Here is a 25367-nt window from a genome sequence, read left to right as displayed (position 1 = left end):
ATAATGTTAGCGTCGAGCTAAACCTCTGTGGAGTATGCAGTGCTCGCCAATTGTGATAGGTCTCCTATGTGTTTCTCTCCGCTAGTACATGTAGACAAGTGCACTCAATCACTCTCCACTACGCAAGCTGCATTAAGTGATAAGAAATTAAAAAATGTGTTTTTATAGCTTGATGTATGTACGCACAAGCTGACATCACTCGGTCGCTCACTCAGTCAAGGCCGGGCAACGCCCTCCCGACCTTCACAAGGCCGCCCGAGGTGGATGATGGATTCACTTAAACTGGCAGTAGCGTACGACCGATCAAAGGGGAGAACGACATGATTTCTCTCCTTTACTCGCCATTCGTAATGCAGAGATCGCTACGCGGTGAGAGGCAAATGGTTTCACTAGTACAGTATACGAATGACGGATTAAAAAGGAACTCACGACTGATTTCTCTTTCACATAGCTTTTGCAATAGAGGAAAAGCGGCAACGTGCCAGGGGGCCCGAGTTGGGTGCAAGCCAGTCTGCTGCTTGTGTGAGAGAGAGAGTCATTTGGTTCTAATCGTTCGAACTGATAAGACGAGAAAATGACTGCTTATTTTGATTGCACAAGTTTTAATGAATTCTCAATTGATGCAGACCAGCAAGTCAATTGGGGATTTGACCATTTTCCTTTTGATTGGTTTAGAGTAACAAATGTAACATTTCCCGATAATGGTGAAATTCACCTTGAAATTGTAGATATTGATAGTGAGGGGGACTTTAAGGAAATTATCAAATTGCCGAATGAGTATTCTCTAGTACTAAACAAGCATAAGCTTAAAAGTTTTCTTTCTCGGTCGTGGGAACTAAATGTCAGTGGAAATAGAATTTTCCTAAGAGAACTGTACCGATATTGATGATGATGATGATGATTTGTCCACACCAAGTGATATAGGTCTGAGGATATCTATAGCCATTTTTGGAATGCTTGTTCATACTAAATTTACTATAGATATTCTCGGAGAACACACTTACCAAAAAAGTAACGCCTGCGGTTTGTACAGCACATAGAAAATTTCAATATAAATTTGTGAAATTTTTCTTAACTGTCGGGTGGAAAGCAAACCAATTGTATTAATTTGCAATCAATTTAATTTTACAGTATAAAGATGTAACAGATTCACTCAGTATAAAGATGTAGAAATATGGATTCACTTTAACTGGCAGTATACGAATGACGGATTAAAAAGGAACTCACGACTGATTTCTCTTTCACATGGCTTTCGTAATAGAGGAAAAAGCAGTAGATATGGTGCGAGTAAGCGAGAATAGGAGATAACGCATGGGGCCATCTGTTTTTGGGCCATCTGTTTTTTCCACCTAGTAGTTTGCACAATCTTTAAGCTTATGCGAGAGACAGAGAAACGATGGGTGTATCACTCTCTCTCTCTTGTACCCTCCGAATTATTCAATTTGCAATCACTTTATAATTTTACAGTATAAAGATGTAACAGATTCACTCAGTATAAAGATGTAACAGATTCACTTTAATTTGACAGTATAGCATTAGATGTAGAAATATGGATTCACTTTAATTTGACAGTAGAGAATTTTTCCCTCACTGAGAAAGGGAAATTATACAGATTCACTCAGTATAAAGATGTAACAGATTCACTTAATTTGACAGTAGAGAATTTTTCCCTCACTGAGAAAGGGAAATTATACAGATTCACTTTAATCTGTCAGTATAAAGATGTAGAAATATGGATTCACTTTAATTTGACAGTATAGCATTAGATGTAGAAATATGGATTCACTTTAATCTGTCACTATAGAGAGAGAGAGAGGGAATTTTTCCTCCAAAAAGGGAAATTTTTTTTTTCCCTCACCTTGGCAAGGGGAAGGGGAGATATATCTCTCTCTTTTCAACCCCCTCGTCCTCACTGGGAGAGGGGAGATAAGATAAGGAGAGGGAGAGGGAGAGGGAGAGGGAGAAGGAGAGGGAGAAGGAGAGGGAGAGGGAGAAGGAGAGGGAGAAGGAGAAGGAGAAGGAGAGGGAGAGGGAGAGGGAGAAGGAGAGGGGGTAGGAGAGGGAGAGGTAGAAGGAGAGGGGGAAGGAGAAGGAGAGGGGAGGGGGAGGGGGGAGGGGGAGGGGGAGGGGGAATTTGCACAAACTCAGGGGGGTGAGGGAGGGGGGAGGGGGGTAATTGCGCAAAAATTCTTCTCAGTCCCCACAATTTATAGCTACTTTTAAAATACCTTTCCATGCCACATTCAATGCTGATTTTGCCTTGTCTAATTTATCACTCACTTGAGCTTCAAAATTCAAGATTGGAGTTAGAACTACCCCCAGATATTTATACCTGTTGACACACTCTATCTGCTCATTTTTATATGTCCATTTCTCGCTCCTAGCCATTTTTCCCCCGTTCCTAAAAACCATTACTTTTGACTTATCTAAATTAGCTCTTAAATTCCACCTTCCACAGTAACGCTCTAAATTGTTTATCATGTACTGGAGTCCCACTGGCGAGTCCGAAATCAAAGCTATGTCATCGGCATACAATAAAACCCTAATCCTCTTACCACCTATTATTAATCCTCCCCCTAATTCATCATGTAAGTCATTCATAAATAGGGAAAATAGCAACGGGCTCAACAAACAACCTTGCCTCAAGCCTGACTTCGTTTCAAAACGTTGGGAGAGACCCCCATTGGCAGTACACCATACACTAGAAGTTGTGCCTTCATTCAATGCCCTCAAAATATTCAATGTCCTTGTTAAGAGACCTAAGAGACTAAGCTTATAAAATAGTGCATTCCTATCAATTGAGTCGAACGCGGCAGAGTAATCCACAAAAAAGCAATATAGTCCTACCCCTTTTTTTCAGCCAGCCGCAGACTAATGATGGATGTTAGGGCGAATATATTATCAATGGTCGAGTACCCCTTACAAAAGCCAGCCTGAAACTCGTTCAAGATTTTATCTTCCTCCACCCAGCAGTTGAGTCTATTAAGAATTAACCTTGCAAATATTTTGAAAAATGTTGATAAAAACTAATGCCTCTGAAATTAGCTACTACATCGCACTCACCCTTCTTGAAAAGGGGAAAAAATATTGACGACTTAAAGCTATGTGGGACTCTACCTGATGTAAATATAGAATTGTAGACATTCAGCAATTTGTTTAGAAAGTTATCAGGTGCATTTTTATAATACTCGAATGGGATCTGATCTTCACCAGGCGCTTTATTATTTTTTACTAATTTTAAAACTCTACTCAGCTCTTCCCTACTAAAATCTCTATCTAATCTGTTGTCAACTATGTAAGGTTCAGCATAGAAATGAGGTAAAGCTAACATTTCGGGATTCAAGATGTGTTGGAAATAGTTTACCCAGTCTTGAGGAGTTATGGCGTTATTTACAATATTATTCCTTAATTTAAATTTATTCAGTGCTTGCCAAAAGTCCCTAGAGTTTTGTGCGGCAGAAATTGAATTTATTAGAGTCTTCTCATAGCTTTTACGTTTCTCGTAACATATTTTTTTAAATTTATTTCTCTCATATAAGTACAATTTTCTAGTGCAATCATTATCGATACGGTGATACAAATTTAAAAGAGATAAAACCTTGCTTCTGGCTTTCCAACACTCATTATCAAACCAAGCTTGCTTTCGTTCAAAACCAATTGAACTTTGACCGTTCCTAGAGCAAGACCCACTTCTCGAATACATTCTGTGAGAGTTTGGCTTGCCTGATCGACATCATCACTTAATACTACATATTAACTCTACTAGCTATCTTATCTTTATATTTTTCTCCGATAACTTTATTCCAAGCCAATTTCGGCAGTAACGGTAAACATTGATACTTATCAACTGTTTTCTTACCTACATTCAATACAACTTCGATAGGCAAATGGTCAGAAAAAGCCTGAGGAACTACTTTAAAATCAGCTACATAATTTAAATAATCTAAATTAATAGCTGCAATATCATTTACAGAATTGCCCATTGCTCCAACAAACGTCATTTCTCCTTCTAGATCGCCCTCCATTCTTCCATTTAATATAATAAATCCCAATTCTGTACACATATCTAAGTATCTACGCCCCCTACTGTTAACTATAGTATCTTTTGAATTTCTTCCACTACTTAACCCACTATACACAGTCCGACCTACATAACTAGACATTTTCTGTTCTTTACCGATTCGAACGTTTTTATCTCCTATCACTAGAAATCCCTCATCTGAGTTTTGCAGCAATACATTGTTCATCTCTTGAAAATCTCTTTCCCAGTTATTACAGTTGATATACAGGCAATACATTTAGGAAAACAGAATTATCTAATTTTATAACAATCGCTTTCATATATTATCAATATTTTTAAAATTCAACTTATCTCTGAAATCTGAGGTTTTATTAATACCTAGTAACATACCCCCACTAGCACGACCAAACTGAGAGCTTTTTTGCGCATAACACCAGATCGGTGGGGAAGGGTTGTAGGTAACCAGGTCTGCCGCCCCCAGGGAAAGAGTATTCCAGAAAAATTTAATAGAAATCGATGGAACAAAACTTCAGCTATCATGTGATACCACTTTCAATTTTGGGCTCAATAATCACGCCGTCAGCGGGGTGGAAGGGTTGTAGGTAACCAGGTCACTTGCCGCCCCTTCAGGGAAGGTGTTTTTCAAAACAATGTGAAACTAGGTATGAAGGTATGAAGAAACTCGTCAAAAATATGATACAGTACCAAGTTCTGAAAAGCTAAAATATCATTGAATAATCATTTTTTAAGAAAAATAAAATGAAAACTTGAAAATCAGTTTAATGTCCAGGTCAGAAGGTTGGATATTATTCAATTATGATTATGATCTAACATAAAATTGGTGAAATTCTTATAACTATGTTAGTTTTGAATAGATTGATTTGAAACTCCATGGGTGTGTTAATTGTATGAAGGGAAACGTTCATGATTTTTTGTAGAATTTCCCTACGTTCCCTTCTCCGTCCCAAACCAAAAAAACATGGTAGTTCTGATGCTACATGCGAGAAAATTCAAAAGTCGCGCTATTCTGAGCTTCCTCTTTGCTTCGCGGCAAGGAACAGGATTGGATTAAATCGCCCGCGGAACAACACTATTGGTCTACTCAGAAGCGCGACTTTTGAATCCTCTCTCATATACCATCAGAACTACCATAATATGTTTTCGGTTTAGGAGTGAGGATGGGACGTAGGAAAACTCTACAAAAAATCATGAACGATTCCCTTCATACTATTAACACACACATGAAGTTTCAAATCAATCTTTCAAAACTAACAAAGTCATAAGAACTTCTCCAATATGTTGTTAGTTTATAATCAAAATTGAATAATAACCAACTTTCCGACCTGGACATTTAACTAATTTTTGAGTTCTCATTTCATTTATGTTAAAAAAAAAGATTATAAATTATATTTTAGCTTTTCTGAGCTTGTGATCATATTTCATATTTTTGACGAGTTTCTTCATACCTATTAACACAATCAGGTATCTGATATGATACATGAAAGATTATTATATCTTATATGATATAATCTTATATGATACAGTTCTTGAGTAATTATCAATCATTCTGTATACTCTTGTATATTTTTGTCATTGAGTATACACCTAACTGGATGAATACTTCTTGTACAAATCAATTCGTATTCCGTATAATTCAATAATATTCTAGTAATTTGAATTAGAATAAAATATTATATGAGGAACTGTCATAAGGCTGTTGGAGAATGTTTATTATAGAATGTAGTAGCAGTTTGTAGTATTCAACGTTTTAATTCAAGTTCAGTATACTTTCTTGTGCATATCATTTATCATTGTCATATACTGTACGATAGGTATCGATTGAAACTTGGAATAAATTTGAATATTAGGAGGTGTATTTGAAAAAAATAATAGGCGATGTTTGGCAAAGATGAATTATTCCAAACAATATTGTGATTGTGTTGTCGAAATGCAATAAACCTTAGCTGCAATATACTTGTAGATCTGGGAATTTTTTTATTCTCTAACTAGTCTATCAACCTCCTGCACACGTTATTCAGCTGTAGGTCGGTCAGAATAAATAAAATTTAAACGACCGCCATTGTGTTTTATGAATTCGAAAAATTGTCATAATTTATTCTTTTGTAGCTCTATCTAGTCACAAATCATTGTGCAAAGTTCCTATTCCTATTAGAAAACAAATTGTAAGTTAAAATAACAAAATGGCAGGTGTTAGAGTAACTGAGGACTTTCGGACAGTTTGAAAATTAAATAGAAAAATATGTTTTGTACCTAGGAACAATTCCCTAGAATATTGGTAGGAAGCTCGGAAACACTCTGTATATTGGCTTTGAACATCTATTGATCTGCACTCTGATAATCATAAAAATTCAACCGTCAATCAGGCCATAATGAAACATGTTCATTGAACTTGAAAATTATAGTGGCGACGTAGATGAATTCAGTTGGCCCTTTAGAGGCGCACTAAGAAATCTTTTGGCGATATTTCAACTCTAAGGGTGGTTTTTAAGGGTTCAAAGTTCGTCTTTTAGCATGTATATTCTTGTTATTCCAATATCTTAAAATTATAATATTGAAATGTCCATGCCATATGTTAATAAAGAACTATAATCTAGAGAGAGTACCTCTTCGAACACAGTTGTTCTGGTAACTAAATTAAAAATTTTGTCAGGTTGGCATTAAGTAATAACGCCAAAGATACGCCTAAAATTGGAGTTTTCTCAGCTTTTCTGCGTTTCCTCACCTTTTTCAATAATTGATGGAAATATATTTAAAAAAATTCAGTACACAGGTTTAGCTGAGGTTGAAGAATTTTGTTCGCCAAAGATACGCCGATATAGTAACAGGTGTTTTCCGAGATCAATATCGATTGTCTGATTATTCAGAAACAATTATTGTTGTTTTGCATTAGGATTCTCTAGAAAATAATAAGTGATCAGAGAATCGACAGTCTTTAAAAAGTTGAATGAATATAAGTTTTGCGTAACCTTATCCGAGATAATGAAAACCGAGTTGAAAGTAATCAATTTATTATAAATATCGTTAAAATAAAGATAGTCATTAAAATGTGATAAGCATCCTCAAATTCTTCTACAACTTTGTCACACTCCATTCTCCCCCTTCGCAAGGACGTTGCAAGGGGGTCTTGGTCTGGACCCACCTCCCGAAATTCATATTTTCATTAAATTTCAAAAAATAAAGATGTTTTGAATCTTTCAAAAATGTTGAGCAGATTTTGCGTTTTATCAGCGTTTTCGAGGATACAGATGTTTAAAATTAATATAGAAGTACAGTTAGGGCAGATCAACTTTGTCTTTGAAAGGATTCGAAATTTCATTAGAGATAGGCCTACGCCCGAAAATAAGGGTTTCAGCGGTTTTCCAGCCTTCTTCTGTGTTTCCTTAGCTGCTGCCTGATGATTCGCCTATTTCCTAAGCATTTGGAATGAGCTTTTCCTAGTTTTTCAGTAACTACTGAACTTGAAAAAGTTTAAAATCGATACACGGGTTCAGCTTAAGTGCTGTATTGAAGGGTTTTTTCCCCAGTGTTTCATTGCATTTTTCTAGATTTTTCAAGTACATTGGAACTCAAAGAAGTTGGATGGAATTAATGTTTTGAAACTACTTCTCTACTTATCATTTATTTCTATGTCAAATTTCAAAGTACTAGACTGAAATACACAAATCCTTTTAAAGTATCATATAATGTATATGTTACGTTTTCGTATAACGTACTATGTCTCTACATGGGAATCAATATTTTTAATAATCTTCATTAGAATAGACAAAGATATTTGCAACTCTAAGGTACTTTGATGTAATTGAGCAGTAATTGCGTTGAACTTGAAAGTCTCTATAATATATTAAATATTTGAAGGGAGAATGTGGAATGTAAATGGAGGCGAGTGAAGCGAGCCGACTCTTTTTGTGTGTCATACCTCTTTCTTTAAACAAGCAATATTTCTTTTTTCAATACTTCCAAATATACCATGATGCCATAATGTGAGCATAGTGTAATAAATTGTATTTGTAGAAAAATTAATGGATTCTCCAAACATATTGGATTGCAATTGCCAATATGGCTAGTCCCATATTGATACGCGACGCGGCGGGACACGAGTCTGCTAGATGAGATAATATTATTTTTATGATCATAATATTGTAATTTTCACAATGAGACAGAGGTTCATTATAAATCAAATATGAGACAAAGCTTCATTATAAAAAAATGAACATTATAATTTTATGATGTTAACTCATAGGGCCTATAGCAGACTGGGGTTACATCATGTCACGTCGCGTGTCGTCGCAATATGTGACCAGCCTAGAAGTTAGGTTTCAAATCTTGTGTTTTTATAAAGTTTATAAATTGATAAGTGTATAACTTCAACCAGGTTTCAGAAATCTACAACCCCTCTTTCTATAGGTGCGTACAGACTTACGCGCCACAAACACGCGTATTTCGCTTTTCATCAGCTCTATATCTTCTGCATTTGTACAGAAACAGTAAAATACAGATATAATAGGCATAATATTAGCTGATGAAAAGAGAAATACGCGTGTTCGTGGCGCATAAGCCTGTACGCACCTTCACAATGAACAGTTCTCACTCTTGAATGTTCCCCTGTCAAGAATAACTTATGCTGCATACCTGAGATTAACTGATATATGTATGATGTAGCTCACCTTAATATAATATAGCCATGAATTATAAAATCTGATTCACAAATAAGGTCCATATTGTTCTTACGTGACTGTGTTTTTGATATAAATTGTATTTGGTGAATACCAACCTATGTAGGTAATCATTAGCCTAATTATTGAATATTAATTATTTCACTTCTGGCCCCTCCCACAGCAATACATAAATCCTGGCTATGTCTTCAACCCTCAACTGACAATAAGAGTAAAGAAAAAGAAAAAAATAGAATTGAATCGTTTTCAACTGTTGCAATTATTTGAAAAACATTTTCAACTACAATATGGGAGAAAATATTTTGATGGGAATTCCCCTACATAATCCAGATGCATTGGAATCCTGGTGATAGTTTGTTCATAATATACTGAAAATATGTATTGATCTCTAATGAATTTTCTACAAGCTCAGTTTTTACCAAATAAATTTTTCAAATTGAAGATTTTGTAAAGTTAATACAATCAGAATCCCGTGAAAACTGTGCTATACAAAATTCATAGTTTATAATAACATTTTTCCAAACTTTGGACGCATTTTTGAATGCGTTTTATTGAAAAGACTATGCTTGTACAAAGTTAAAGCTTCACAACATATTCTGACAACGTGAAGTTTGAAGTTTCTTTTCAATTTTTCTAAAATATTTCGACACCTGTGCACTACAAGTTCACAGAGCGTTAGGAAGCCTGTACCTTTGGTGTTATTTTGTAGCATCAATATATTCAATATAAAGCATGATAATATCATTCTAGAATGATGTTTAAAAATGCATATAGAACATTGATAAACAGAAAATAGACGATAAATAAATGAATGAATTTATTTCTAGTTAAAAAATATCATAACATCCAGTAGAAATTAATTCATTAAGAAAGATATAGTAATAGTAATTCTATAATATTATAAAGTATAGAATTGGCTTACACACATATGGGATGGGAAATTCGCGAATGAGGCATTCGCGTGAGAACTACTCAACTGATTCACTTGAAATTTTGTACGATGATTCTTGATTTACTGAGGAAGATTATATTTTATGCCTACCTACATCATGTTTGTTAATTAATGAGTAATAAAAACAAATTTATTTATTCTGTGATACAAAGAGGATGAAAGAGCCAATCGAATCGTTTTATTATTGATTGTCCATATTTACAATTATTGAATATGTTCAATATCAAAACCTAAATTCAATCTGAACCACTATTCAGTGCTTTAAAAATACCCTTGCGGAGTATGGTTTAACTGCTGGTATTATTTATATTTATGATTATAATTATTCTATGAGTCTAGTTCAAGCAGCATAATTATTCAAGGTTTATTGGTGATAATAAACTGGGCTTCTGTATATGGCACAAAAAAACTGAAATCCATTCGAAGACAAAAATTTAGATTCTATCATTTTAGATTATTTTGGATTATATTTATTATGTATTCCAACGCTGGTGAACAGTGAGTAAATAAAATGACTGTTGTAGCTTATAATATTGTTTACTTATTATTAATAGTATAATAATATATAAAATTAATATTGTTTAATTATTATTCTAGAAGAATCGCAAAGCGTAGATTTGTAGAGAGAAGAATAAAAAGAATTTGATTTATGTAGGTACTGAAATTCCAATTTCCAATACAGTTTATCAATATAGATGTAATAACGACATGATAGTCATTATTCAATAACATTCCTAATTAGCCAGATATAATCGATTATATCTGTATAATCAGTATTTACTCACTGTTCACCAGCGTTGGAACACATAATAAATATAAGCTCTTGTTCTATAATGAAAGTTGTTCTATAAAAAAAATTATTTATTTATGTCAAGTGAATAGTAAGGGAGAGTAGGTGAACAAGAGTGTGAGAGAGAAGTACTGTATAGACGTGTGTGCTTGTGTGAGAAAGAAGGAATGTATAGGATTGATTGAAAGATACATTGACAGAGCATCAGGTACGCGCGCGCGCGCGGAATTATTATTTTTTCCTTATAATATTACTATTGTGTATGGTGTTCTATGAGAGAGAACGAGGGTGAGTGAATGTCGAGAGAGAATGATTGTACTGAGCGAGCGGTGGGAGGGGAGCACGTGTGTGAGAGAGAGGGAATGTATATGATTGAGAGGAAGAAACTTTGACAGAGCAGAGTCTTCTATGAGAGAGAATGAGTGAGAGTGAGGTTTGAGCATGGTGTCGAGAGAGAAAAAGGGTATCGGGAAAGCGGGGGGAGCGGAGTTGTGGGGAGAGAAATACCCCTCAATGACGTCATAGTTTCGATAGGATAGGTGTGACGTCATTTACGCGTGACGTCATTCATGGGCGTTCTGTACATAGTGGGCGATCTCCGCATACGACACCGGCTGCGCCCAACGGAGGGATCAATTATTTTATATCCAGTCAGCGGTTAGACACTGAAGCGGCAACATGAGAGTGTTTAATAGTATTTCAGCAATAGAGAGTGCTAGGCTTCTTTCACACGATAGGAGAAGTGCAACTTGAACACTGAACAGTGTTCACGTTTTTTTGTCGAAGTACATTGGTTATCTTCATTCTTCAGGGATACTTTTGAGTCAGTGACTCGAGTGACCCAGAGCCGAACAAAATGGCGGTTGACCCGTGGCAGACTGAGCGATCCCATGGAACGACAACCTGACATCGATACAGTTTGGCGCCTACTTTTGAATATTCGGGAGTACCATAAAACACACACGCACACACACACAGGTGTGACACTAAACGTAGGTTATGTTTTGCCAAACAAACAAAGCAAACATGGCTAATGATGTGATAAATGAGTTTATACTGGGAGAATTAGAGGAGGAACAAAACAACCATAATTATTTTGATGCACCAAACATTGTATGGCTAGTTGCTGGAGTTGTTGTGGAGGAATTGGAAAATCCTTTAAGGTATTTCAATGAATTATTTTTCATCATGAACGTGATAATACAATAAGACCTCACAACTTAGGCTATTATGAAAATGTAATACCACTTTATAATATTGTTGCTTTCGTGTCAAGAAAAACCAGAGACAATTGGATAACAAACTATAAAGCATACAAAAAGAAATGAGACAAAACAACAGTAATGGATTGCGGAGCACTCACATTGAAAAAATAAATTTTGACAAACTCTTGGATTTTTTAAAAAAAGAAACCTGGATAGATGAGATTTCAGAATTGGATAACTCTACTAACTTAGATAATATAGTTGACCGTTTCGTAAATAAGTTGTTATCTTATATAAAATTATCAACTAGTCAAATAGAATTAAAAAGGAGGAATAGACCCCTAAAAGAATGGATAAGCTCAGGCCTGGTAAATTGTATAAGAACAAGAGACAAAATGCATAATGCCTTGAAAAAACAACCTTTTAATGTCACATTGAAAGAGAGGTATAGAGCCTATAGAAACTTATTAAATAAACTTATTAAATCAGCTAAATTCGAATTCTATAAAAACAAACTGAAATCATGTGAAGGAAACAATAAAAAGGTATGGAACTGCATCCAGGAAATTTTAGACACTAAACGTCATAAGCTCCCCCCTGATATTGATCCTGAATTATTAAATAATTATTTCTCACAGGTGGGAAAGACATATGCAGAAAAACTATTTGAAGAAGATGAAAATTTTCCTCAAGAAACTGGTAATAATTCTAACTTTCGATTTCTGAATTCATTTTTCATACGTCCCACAAATTATGATGAAGTTATAAATCAGATAAATAGTTTAAAAAATAGTGCTGCTCCTGGTTTCGATAATTTAAGTAGCGTTTGTCTTAAAAGAATAGCCCACTTCATAGCTCTACCTCTAACTTTAATCTTCAATAAATGTATGGAAACAGGGCATTTCCCAAGTCATTTTAAAATTGCCAACATAATTCCATTACACAGGTCAGGAGATAAAACAAACCCAACCAATTATCGTCCAATTAGCCTTATAAGTAATATATCCAAAGTTTTTGAAAAAATTATAAAACAACAGGTTGTTCCATACTTGAATAAATTCAATTTAATAAACAAATATCAATATGGTTTTCAAGAAAATAAATGCACTGAGGATGCCATGGCTGAACTTGTAAATATAATAACAAATAACTATAAGTCAAATAAAAAAACTTTAGCTGTATTCCTGGACCTGGCTAAGGCGTATGACACCATCCCTCATTCAAACCTGCTTGAGAAACTTGAAGGAAATGGCTTTCGTGGTCCAGTATTAAGACTATTTGCTAGTTATTTGGCAAACAGAACACAAGTGATTAATTTGAATGGAAGGGAGAGTAAAATAGCTTTGTCAGGATTTGGCCTACCTCAAGGAACAATATTATCCCCAATTCTATTTCTAGCTTACATAGACGATTTATTGAGTCTTCCTATTCAGGGGTGTAGGATATTGTCTTATGCGGATGACACTGTATTAGCTTTTACTGGATCCTCGTGGGACAGTGTTATATCTCTTGCTAACAGTGGACTTTGCAGGGTGAGGTCTTGGCTTGTGAAGAATGTTTTGACATTGAATTATAAAAAAAGTGTTTATATGACATTTTCTCCGAACTCGAGTACACAGCCAACTGACAAAATAGATAATGTAAATGCAGTTAGAGTACATAAAAGGACTTGCTTGAATGACCCCAACAATGATGATATGAGTTGTCCATGTCCTGTGTTAGAGAGGGTAACTGAAACAAAGTATTTAGGTGTCACTTTGGACCCAAATCTAAGATGGAATAAGCATATAGATAAGATGTGTAGCAGGATGAAATTCATGATTCATAAATTCTATAAACTGAGCTTACTAAAAGAGAAATCTTTAAGTAAAATGGTCTATCTTGCATACGCCCAATCAGTTTTTCAGTATGGAATTAGGGTCTGGGGTGGTGCTTTTAATGCTCATTTCAATAAACTAAATATTATTCAAAAGAGTATACTCAAGGCAGCACTAGGAGTGCATAGAAGGTACCCTAGCCAGCAACTTTTTATGGAGTTCGGAGTTCTGTCAGTTAGGCAACTGTATATCAGAAATCTTGTTAAATATATCAGCAACCATATATATCTTTTTACACCTCATTCAACTAATTATAGTTTTAGATCAGTAAATAGATGCTTTGTTCCTCGAACAGATCTAACTATATGCAGAAGACAATTCAACTATACAACAAAAAAGCTTATTAATTTTATGCCAGAACATTTCATTGCAGGGAAACCTACAAAAGCACTTAAACTAAAAATTGAAAGCTGGATAAAGACAGAAGATATTATACCTAAAATATTTTAATTTGATGTACATATACTGTCTTCCTCAGTTCCTCTAATTTATTATTAGTAGGGCTATACTCCCAGATTAATTTTTCTCTCTCTGAGTTTGTTTTATTTTTTGTGTCATGTGTACTGTATTGTATTGTTTTCCTCTTTTTGCTTACAAAAGGAATTGCATATATGCTACAAATGAATTACATTATGTTACTAAATGTTACTATAATTACATATGTACAGTGAATTGTAGATTAATAATTACATGAATCATCTCTTTTTCTTTTGAGTTTTTAAATTATTATGAATTCATTCTAGTTTTTCTACTCTCTTAGTATTTCACTCTTAGTACTTCTTCTTTTCGGATTGAAATTTTATTATTTTTTTTTCTAGTTTTTCATACATTCCATATGTTTCTTTTTTCTTTATTATATTTTTTCTATTTTCGACTGAATCTCAAGCCACTAATTATAGCCGACTGATTACTCGTTGCCATCGCTCAAACTATTTAGTTTTGCTGGTAACGCCAATGATAATATTATAATCAATGTTTAAATGGAAATATTTTAATTTTAAGTATATAAACATTTTTATATTTTTCACATTTGTAAAGTTGTGTTTAATGATTTTGGCAATAAATTTCTTTCTTTCTTTCTTTCTTTCTTTCTAATATGAGTGAGTTCAAAAGTCATTTTAGAATGTCTCGGCAGACCATGCAGGTAAGATTCCATACTATTATCATCATCAGAATCTTTCCACTGAAATTGTGTAATCATGTTTAATATAGCATTATTCTATTCAGGTCACCTACGGGTAACAGACCAAGTGGGTCGCGGTGTAGATTTTGGATTCTCGTTTATTAATTATGAATACCGTATGATTATGAATTTTGTGGGGGGGGGGGGAGGGTGTTATCAAATAGACTACTAGTCTTCATTGAATGAAAATAATACTTTTTTCCCCTGAAAAGATATTTTGGCTGCTTTTAAATTGCATAAAAACAAAAACTGATTTAGTTTTGACATTTTAAAAGAACCAAAATGAATTAAAACATTCAATGTATTTAGAAATAAAACCATCAACTTTACATTTTCTAAACCACACTTATTTCGAAAACGTTTCGAGAGACTAGTTTCTGTTGTTACACCATTTTACTCATCTCAAGTAACTGCTGGTTTGTTATTTTAAAAATTGAGTATCTCATTCTTTGTGTATTAAAATAAAAAAATGGTAGATTGTTTGTTTTTATTCATTTCCAATTTTACAAAAATTAACTCCAACATTTTCAGGTGCTCTTTGAAGTCATAGGAAGAAGAATTAATCAACCTGCAAATATAAAGATACCTCTTGAGAAAAAAGTTATTTTTTACAGTTTGGATGTTGAGCAAACCAGAGACATTCTTAGCTGCTGGTGACAGATACAATTCTCAAAGTACTGCTCATAGAACATTCTATGAGATAGTGGATGTCATTGCAGCTGCAGTAGATGAACATATCAAATGGTCGACAACCTTGCAGCAACAAAAGTCATCTGAGGTAATTAATAACAGTATTTACTTCATAATTTGGTGCTTGCTACATAAGAACTTCCTTCAATACAAACAAGATTATCACCCGGTTGCACAAATGTCTGTTAACTTCTAATACCAAATCACCAATGTCACGAGAACTAATCAGAGAAGCCTTCCTCTTGGAAAAACTTTCTCTGATTGGTTCTTGTGGAACTATTCATGATTAGAATTTAGCAGGCTTTTGTGCAACTGGGCCTGAAGTTTTCAAATAACTAGTTCTACATGGAACATGATGATGAGCCGTGAATAGTCATGCATTTATTCACGATTGTATTAAGCTGGATTTCCAGATATATTAGTATCAGAGAGAATATTCTCCCAATGAGTTTGGGGCTATCAGCCCATTCATACTCCCTCCGCCAGGCTGAGTGCTGGGAATAGTTTCTTCAAAACTCATCATATAGGTCTTCTCATCATGTGAAAAATATTTCCACCAAATCGGACACAGACTCTGATACTATGTGGAATCCAGCTTGAAAGGAACTTCTTCCTGTGATGTAGACCTTGCTTCTTCTCTTTAGTTAATTATTATTCATTGACATTCCGGTAGAGTGAAAAATATGAAATACAAACTCTTAGTTCATAATCCAATTATTCAATGTAAATGTTTTTCAGGTATTTAAAGCTCGTTCCGGAGGGTTTTAATGGCATAATAGGTGCAATTGACGGATGCCATATACAAATTAAAAAACCTGCGGGCAACGACTACGACTACTATAACAGGAAACAGGTACATTCTGTAATACTGCAGGGAATTTGCAATGAAAATTGCAAATTCATAAATATTTCAACCGGCTACCCAGCTACTACCCGGCTATACCCAGCTATTTCAACCCGGCTACTACAGGTAGAATGCATGATGCCAGGGTGTTCGGGCTTAGACCGATTGGACAAGAGCTACAGAACAATGATCAGAGAATGATAGCTCCTGAACACCACCTAATAGGTGATGCAGCCTACAGACTCACCACTTATCTTCTCACACCTTACCGCGATACTGGTCACTTGACCGAAAGTCAATCAAACTACAATAAAAAATTGTCCTCGGTCAGATCAGTGATTGAAAGAAGTTTTGGAAGATTAAAAGGTAAGTTTCGTAGGTTGAAATTGTTGGAGCTAACCAACCTGCAGTTTGTTTCACAAACAATAATGGCATCTTGTGTTCTTCATAACTTGATCATAGAGAATGAAGGATTAAGTGATGAGGAAGAACCATTGATATAGAGAATAAGATTAAGAAGAGCGAAGTCCGCTATGATGCCACTTCGCTAGTGTAGCTACCAGAAATTTCGGGCAAGAATTTGGGTATTTGTATTTGCTGTGCAGAAAAAGAGCCTTTTTCAAATGATAATATTTCTTTATTAGAGCAATAAAAATATTCAAAGTATGGTAGTTTCATGCAGTGCTTATGATGTACGAATCTGCATGCACCAGATAAAAATATTTCTTTTCATACATAAGTATTTTTATATTTTCATCGGTCATGTTTCATGCAGGCTAAGCCTAGTGCCAAATGATCGTTTCAAGGAATATTGTGCTTAGGTTGATTCATTATCATTATTTGCCAAGTAATAAAATATGAGTTTCGGTAATATTATAATAAATATATTATTTCCACAGATCCAATATAGGTATCCATATTCCATTCCATTAATTTGTCTTATATTGTAATATCTTGTGAACTATGAAAATAATGTATGCTAAATTTGTATTTTAAAAAATATTATTTACTAAAATTGTCTATAAATTCTTCATCATTGCTATTGTTTTATTTTTCCCTTTCTTATAATATGTAGTTATTTATTATCTTATATTAAATATAGGACTATAGAGTATAGTAAGGTACCTATACTCAAGTTGCAAAACGAATGAGAAACAGTTTCACGGAATATTGTGATAATGGTTAATTTATTATCATTTGCCATCTAATAGAATATACGGTAATATTAGCGATCTATAATTTTTGTTCGATTTTTCCCGTTCTTATAATAATGTAGTTATTTATTATCTTATATTAAATAATATAGGAGTATGGAGTATAGTTAGGTACCTATACTTAAGTTGCAAAACGAATGAGAAACAGTTTCACGAAATATTGTGATAATGGATAACTTATTATTATCTGCCATCTAATAAAATATACGGTAATATTAGCGATCTATAATTTTTGTTTGATTTTTCCCGTTCTTATAATATGTAGTTATTTATTTTCTTATATTAAATAATATAGGAGTATAGAGTATAGTTAGTACCTATACTTAAGTTGCAAAACGAATGGAAACAGTTTCACGAAATATTGTTATAACAGTTAATTTATTATTATTTGCCATCTAATAAAATATTCGGTAATATTAGCGTTCTATAATAAATGTTTTATTTCCCATATCCTAAATACATGGTGATAGGAAAATATTGTAAAAATGTGATTCATTTGCTAATAGAATGGATCAAAATCTGTAGTGAGGTAGGTTCACTAAATTATATGTTTGGTCGAGTTAAAAATAATGTTCAATGAACAAATCATTGTATCATATGGTAATGGAAATGACGAAAAGTTGAAAAAAAATTATATTGAAATCCATCAAGTATGTCGAAAGATATAACGCAATGAAAGTCGATGTTTTCCCATATAAGTCTGTCTGGGCGCCTGACTTCTTGCCCGATATTCAATGGCGACGAGAAATGAAGGAGGCATCATGCTTCCAAACGCTTGAAGGTATAGCTTAGTCATCTAACTATATATATCAATGGGAAGAACACTCTGATGATGAAGACAATCTCCCGCTACAGTATGAGGTTGAACGTCATGTCAATGAACGGGGTAATAACAAAAGAAATCAAATAGCGGCAACATTGCCCTTATAGGTTAGTAAACATGATTGTAACGGGTGTTTCACCACGGACACAGCACAAAGTTTAAGAAGCTAGTAGTAATATATAGGTGATCTAATTGAGGCATTTTATTATAAGACTTTATTTTGTTATTCTTAGATCTTTTATTAAAATTGATATAAGTACTGTATAATTATTTTGAATTGTGCAATAATAATCACTGTACATACAATTAGAACCATAATTGATAAAATATAACCATATTATATTGATTTATATATCAGGTTGGCAGGACTGAACTGCCTGTGATGATTGTAAGTGCTACGTCTCTCCTATTTTTTCAAATTTAGAATAATTTAATAGTGTTCAGTAAGCTTGAGTGTGTGCTAATTACTGTGGAGAGTGTGTGGTGAACTGTTTTTTCCATGACTACTGATTTTCTGTTGGAACTTGTTGATTATCACGTCTGCTGCCGGTTATAGCGAATGAATGGAATCAGCTGATGGCAAGTTGTAATCTTGAGGTACCGTTAACAAAACAACAACAACAATAACATTGAGCGTTTGACAGATAGCCCGTGACTCTCTCTTGTTTTTCGAATTAATATTTCTCATTTCAATTCTTCTCGTTATTTCTTTTGTTTGCGACTTTTATCAGTTCCTTCACTAATTATTATTGAATATTCAACTTGTCACTCTTAACTAACTTTATCCTTAAAATCAGGAGCTTCCTTATTCACGCCTTGAATGCTCTCTAGGCAATCCTTGTTTTCCTTCTCATTTCTCCTTCTGTCTCTGCATAATCACATCTTTTGCAGACTGATAGAATTTATTGCTTGGATTGTGATAGGATACAAAAGTCTAAATAATAATTGAATCTTCTGTTGATAATTGTCTTTATAACAGATATCATGTCAATTTACATTTTTGAAACGAAAAGGGGAAAACAGGGCATAAAGGTGAATGGATTCAGCTATAGAAGGGGTAATATTTTATCTAATGGTCATATCTCATGGCGCTGTTTGACAATTGGATGTTCCGCCACGGTGAAAACTGATAGTGAGATGCAAAAGGTTACTGGAAGTTCTGGATCTCATAAGCATTCATTTTTGGAGGAAAGTGTGGATACTCCATTACAATCACCACGTGAGGAATCCACTCAAAGATCACGTGATATGGGTGTTAATACACCAAATATTAGAACGGTTAGGGATGACGACACTCAAAGTATTCGTGAGCTGGAATTATTACAACAAAGAGATGACCTCATAAAATATGTACAGGATTAAAAAATGAGGTAGATCAGTTAAAGTCTGAGAATTTGAGTCAAAGTCAGGACTTAAATGGGATCATTGAGTCACTCAGGGACGAGAATAACTCTCTAACGGGGAGATTACAATCAATGTCAACTTCTATTGAAGCGCTGGAGGCAGACAATGTGACTCTGAGAAATGAGAGAGTGTTGGATCGGGAAGAGACAAATAAATGGAGGTCTCTCCATGACGAATTGTTTGTTAAGTCGGGAAGGTGTGTGAATGATCAATCCAAGAATTTGCTGGGAACTGATAAGATTTCAAACAAGTACAAAAACAATAGTATTCCAAAGAACTCAGATATAAGATAAAAATACATTACTTTGCTGACAGTCACGAAAGAAATGTCTACAGAGAATTCATCAAGAATGACTACGGTACAACTTTACTCCTTTTGTGAAACCGGGAGCTATACCGTGGGTAGGTAGAGCAGTTTATAAAAAGAACACAGTCATAGTCAAGATATTTCATCTGTAGAACAGCTGTTTTGACGAATTTCAAAAAAATCATCGAATTTCACAATTTACATAAAGGGAAAAGTACTCTGGAAACAATTGTTCAATACACATATACAGTAGTCTGATCGTAGTTGCAAATATGTTGCCGTCAATTGTCATTATGTTATTCCCCTGAATTATTCTCGTTCGATAATGAGGCTTGGGTTTATTCAGCGAACTATATTGGAAATTTTAAGGTAGGGTTATAAAAAGGGCACTTTGTTCCGTGGATGTTTTTTTTACAAGAGAAAATATTTGATCAAAATAAGGGGAGAGGTTTTTAAGCGAAAATAGATGTAGAATTTTAAATAGTTCAATGAGCAAGGAAAGTTGTGTGAGTGTACCACACCAGATTTTTTATTATTAAGGCTATGATAGCATTCTTAGCATTTCAATTTAACTAGGTTAAAATCAGTTAGTTAACATCCCAAGTCTGCTTGGATTAATGCAATCTTTGAATTCACTGGTTTTCAGTAGGGATGGGTATCGAAAGACAAAACATCGATGTTTTGAACAACGATGTTTTTTCATCCTAACATCGATAAGTGAAAAACATCGAACAGTAAACATCGAAGTTTCTAAACATCTTTTATCGCCCTACGTTTTTATCAATGGATGATACTATTAGTCCAGTCAATATAGACATAAAAAAGGGGGTGTGCTTGCAATTTATATTGTAGTTCTGATTTTTTAAAATCCGATTGTTACAATTTAGATGTATATTTCAAAATCCTCTAGGCTTATTTTTTACAATCTGAGATCAGGTAGAGCGCTCTATGTCATATAGATTTCCAGGTACACCTGACAACAATGCTCCTTGTATTGTGAAAAACACCTAATTTTCAGCTTCAACCATCATCACCATCTACTTTGTCCTCTCATTGATATTTCACACAATGACATAAGTTCATGGGTAAGAATCACCCGTTAGATGCACTTCATTTCAGTATTTCCTAGTAGAGGCACGGTTAAGGACACCTCAAAAATCAAAATTTCAAACACTTATAATTTACTTTTGACACAATGCTCAGATTTCATCGTACTACACTTCATTCTTCTCGGCTCGCCAAGGCGGTTCAAAATCGTGCATCAACAGTCAAATTCGGCCAAAAAATAGAAAATTTATTGGTGAGTGTAGGTACCATATTCAATACATAAAAAATGACCAATTTCTATATTCGAAGCTATGTATCTCGGTAACCCCTTATAAAAATTATTACATGATCTTGAAATGTACAATAGAATTTTCTATTTCATCTGCTGTAAGCAATTCATGGAAAAATATGTTCTTGAAGTGAGATTTGATTCTTAAAAAAAATCCGGAAATTGTAGATATTTTTCTCAACATATTAACGGTCTTGCCAGTTCTATGATAGTGAAAAGTGATTCAAGATGGATTTTAGGCAACTGAGCTCGTAGAGGATAAATTTATCTACAATTTGTGATCAATCGTAAGTTTCTATAATTTATCAGACTCGTTTTAGAAACTCTTGATCAACAGTAAAATTACAAAAAAAAAGGAAAAACTGAAATCGCCATAATTAAAATCTTAACTTCCAAAATGTTTTGGAATCGAAAGTATTATTTATTGAAGTGGGTAGAGGGGGACAATTTTCACACTCTCACTAGATTTGGAAATTTTATCAGAAGTATTTCACAAGACATGCAACTTTGAATATGGAAATTGGTCATATTTTCTGTATTGGAATATGGGCTTAAGTACACTCAACAATAAATTTTTCATTCTTCGACCGAATTTGACTTATTATGCATGATTTTGAACAGTCGTGACGAGCCGAGAAGGATGAAGTGTAGTACGATGAAATCTGAGCATTGTGTCAAAAGTTATATGTTTGAAATTTTGATCCTTGAGATGTCCTTAAGCGTGCCTCTCCACTAGGAAATACTGAAATGAAGTGTATCTTACGGGTGATTCTCATAGAACATAATCTCAAGAACTTATGTCGTTGTGCGAAATATCAATGTGAGGACAATGTAGTTGGTGATGATGCTTGAAGCTGAAAACTAGGTGTTTTTCACAATACAAGGAGCATTGTTGTCAGGTGTATCTGGAATATGAGATAGAGCGCTCTACCTGATCTCAGATTGTAGAGCAAAAAAAGAGCTTCTAAAGTGACTACAATTTTATCTGGAGCTATTGTTCCAATATTCTAACAGTTACTAACTGGAATCACAGCAATTTTGGACTTGTGGTATTAAGTAACAGTCTTTCGAATAATTGAAGTCAGGTTGTGACTAGTAATATACATCAACTCTAGTTCACAAGATTTGTCATGTTCATGGTCTAGTCTGAAACCTCTCGGGATATCCTTGAGGATTCGGTCTTGATATTTCACCCTAAGCTAATTTTAGCAATCATTGATACTCATATTGTATTCATTCAATACCTGATAGATTTTTCAGGAAATGGAAATGGATTAAGTTTTTTATATTGATATCTGCACTCCTTACAATACAAGGACCTCTTTTCCAGAGCTAGATTGATAATTAGTGTTAAAAACATGTTAAGGAAATGATTGTAGTAAGAAAAAACTCTTTCTTCCTAAGAAACGAAGAATCCGACCTCTTATTAAATTCTAAATAACTAACTATCTAACCTTGACACGGACCACAGAAGTAATGTAAATCTTCAAGAGTATTGTAATATCACATTTTTTCTTGATTAAAATCAAATCTTCAATTCGAGATCTATAAAACTTGATAGTAAATATCAGAGTAATCGATATGCAGACAACTTTTTAACTGAGAATTTATTGTAAATAATTGTGTTGCACATTCCATGGTATCACCGAAACTGAGTTGACAGAATTAACAGATAAATAGATCATTATAAATATAGAGGATATATATAAATTTAAAATAACAGTTTCGAAATAGAGTTCTATTGAGAACAAATGTAAAATGTAAATTCTAAACTTGTAATTTATAATTTTTTTGGAATTTAATATCGGTGACGTGTTCACAACGTCGACACTGGTTTTGAGGTGGAGCTTTGCTTTATACTTGTTAGGCTCTCTCTGAAAAATGGTGACTGGCTATGTGTTCTGGTTGTGTGTTCTCTGAATATTTTTCTGTTTAAGTGAATTTTTAATGTTTTAAATTGAGTATTGAACATTTTTATGGTGTTCTAATTTTGTCTCAAATTGTTTTGTGTGTTTACAAGCCTATAGCCATTGTTTTTCAACTATATAAATGGATAAGTATTAAGCCTGTAATGATGTTAGATGCTTAAGTGTGTAAGGTATTATTTTTGTGGATTTGTGTTGTATATTGCCAAAATTCTTCTAAAGATTATAAGTTGGTTTGCTCTGAAAACTGGATTTCTCATTCATAGGCGATAGTTCCATTCATAGTTTATCAAGAATCTACCATTTTGGAGCCGATAACTTTCTGTAGGTTAATAGGTGTGAATTGCAATCCGAACTATTTAGGAGAAATTGGCAGCACACCAAATGGTACGCCCTGGAGTGGGACTCAAAAGTTTCAGGACGTCTTGCCGGATGATTTTGAGAGTTTCGGGGAGAAGGACTCTGTTGTCATTCAAGCCGGTTCGAATGATGTTAGTAGTAATGAGGCTAAGAATGTTCTTGTGGCTCTGAGGAGGAGTTTGGCGGCTCTCTACAAAACAAACGTATTTGTTCTCTCGATTCCTCTACGTTATGATTTGGCTGACTGGTCGTGCGTCAACGTGGCAGTAAGGGAGACGAATAGTGAGATTTTCAAAATCTGCAATCTTTACTCTCACGTGAAATTCATAGGCATTAGTGATATAGGACGTAGATTTTTCACAAATCACGGAATGCATATGAATAGGCTTGGAAAAAACTTGTTAGTGACAGAATTATCAAGTACGTTAAAGATCATTTTTCAAAATCGAATTTGACTGCACCTATTTCTCTTCCATGTAAGGTCAACCTCATATAATCTATTGAAGTTTTGGAATTCACAAAACAAAGCGTCTCTTCTAGTATTTTGGCAGATAATTTAAACTCTTAGCAACTGACAATGATTTATCATCTGCAATTATTACTAATAGTGAAAGGACTGATGATATTAGTAAAAATCTAGATAATAATAGTTCTAATATTACTAGTAAAAATCTAATTGATCATGGAGTAATGACAGACAACAGCAATAATGATTTGTGCTTAATTCACTCAGAACTCATTAGGCCTGAACCAATTATGACTAATAATGAGGTTAATTTGATGTCTTGGAATTCACAGGGTCTTATTAATAAAATTGACTATCTTGAAATAACTGCTAAAGAAAATAGGCTGGATGTGATTGCAATCAGTGAGCATTGGATGAATGAAGAGGAAATGAATAATATTAGCATTGGAGACTTTAGAACAGGATCGTATTATTGTAGATCAAGTCACATCCGTGGTGGTGCTGCTATTTTTATAAATAATTCATTTGTATTTAATGAACTGGAAAACATACAAGATTTATCAGTTGAAATGATTTGTGAGGCTTGTGCGCTCAACATACCTAAAGTATTTGTGATTGTTTTGTCTGTCTATAGACCATATAGTAGGGATGTAAATGAATTTAATAATTTTCTAGTCATTCTAAATCAAATTTTGAGTTTCCTGTTTACTTTTAAAAAATTTAATGTTATTCTTTGTGCAGATTTTAATGTTCAGTCCAGTCAAAGAGATGATCTGATTAATTTATCAATAAGTTTTAATTTGCATGTAACTACGCATGAGATTACAAGGCCTAATGATACAGGTGGCTCATGCATTGATAATATTGTAACAGACATCCATTCTAGTAGATGGAAAAGCAAGATTGTTTACACTATTTTTTCAGATCACTTTGCTATAGACCTTAAACTGAAACTAGAAAATGATAATAATAAAATTTTAAACAAAGAAGTTATTTTGACTAGAGAGTTAAATGAGAGCAATATATATATATATCTTCCTAGAAAGTCTGCAACAAATAAATTGGATACAAGTGTATGAATTGACAGATATCTTTGATCAGATTCGTGAGTTCCAAAAACTATTCATGTGGGCAGTAAATTTGGCTTTCCCATTGCGTAAAAAAATAAAAGCAAAAGTAAATAGAAGTAAAAATAACTGGTACAGTTCTGAATTACGCAAGTTGAAGAGTAAATGTGAAAGTCTGTATTATTTACTTAGAAATTCTCCTAGTGAAG

This window comes from Nilaparvata lugens, chromosome Y (assembly GCF_014356525.2).
Source record: "Nilaparvata lugens isolate BPH chromosome Y, ASM1435652v1, whole genome shotgun sequence".
In the NCBI taxonomy this organism is placed as follows: Eukaryota; Metazoa; Arthropoda; class Insecta; order Hemiptera; family Delphacidae; genus Nilaparvata; species Nilaparvata lugens.
This window is presented reverse-complemented; position numbering follows the sequence as displayed.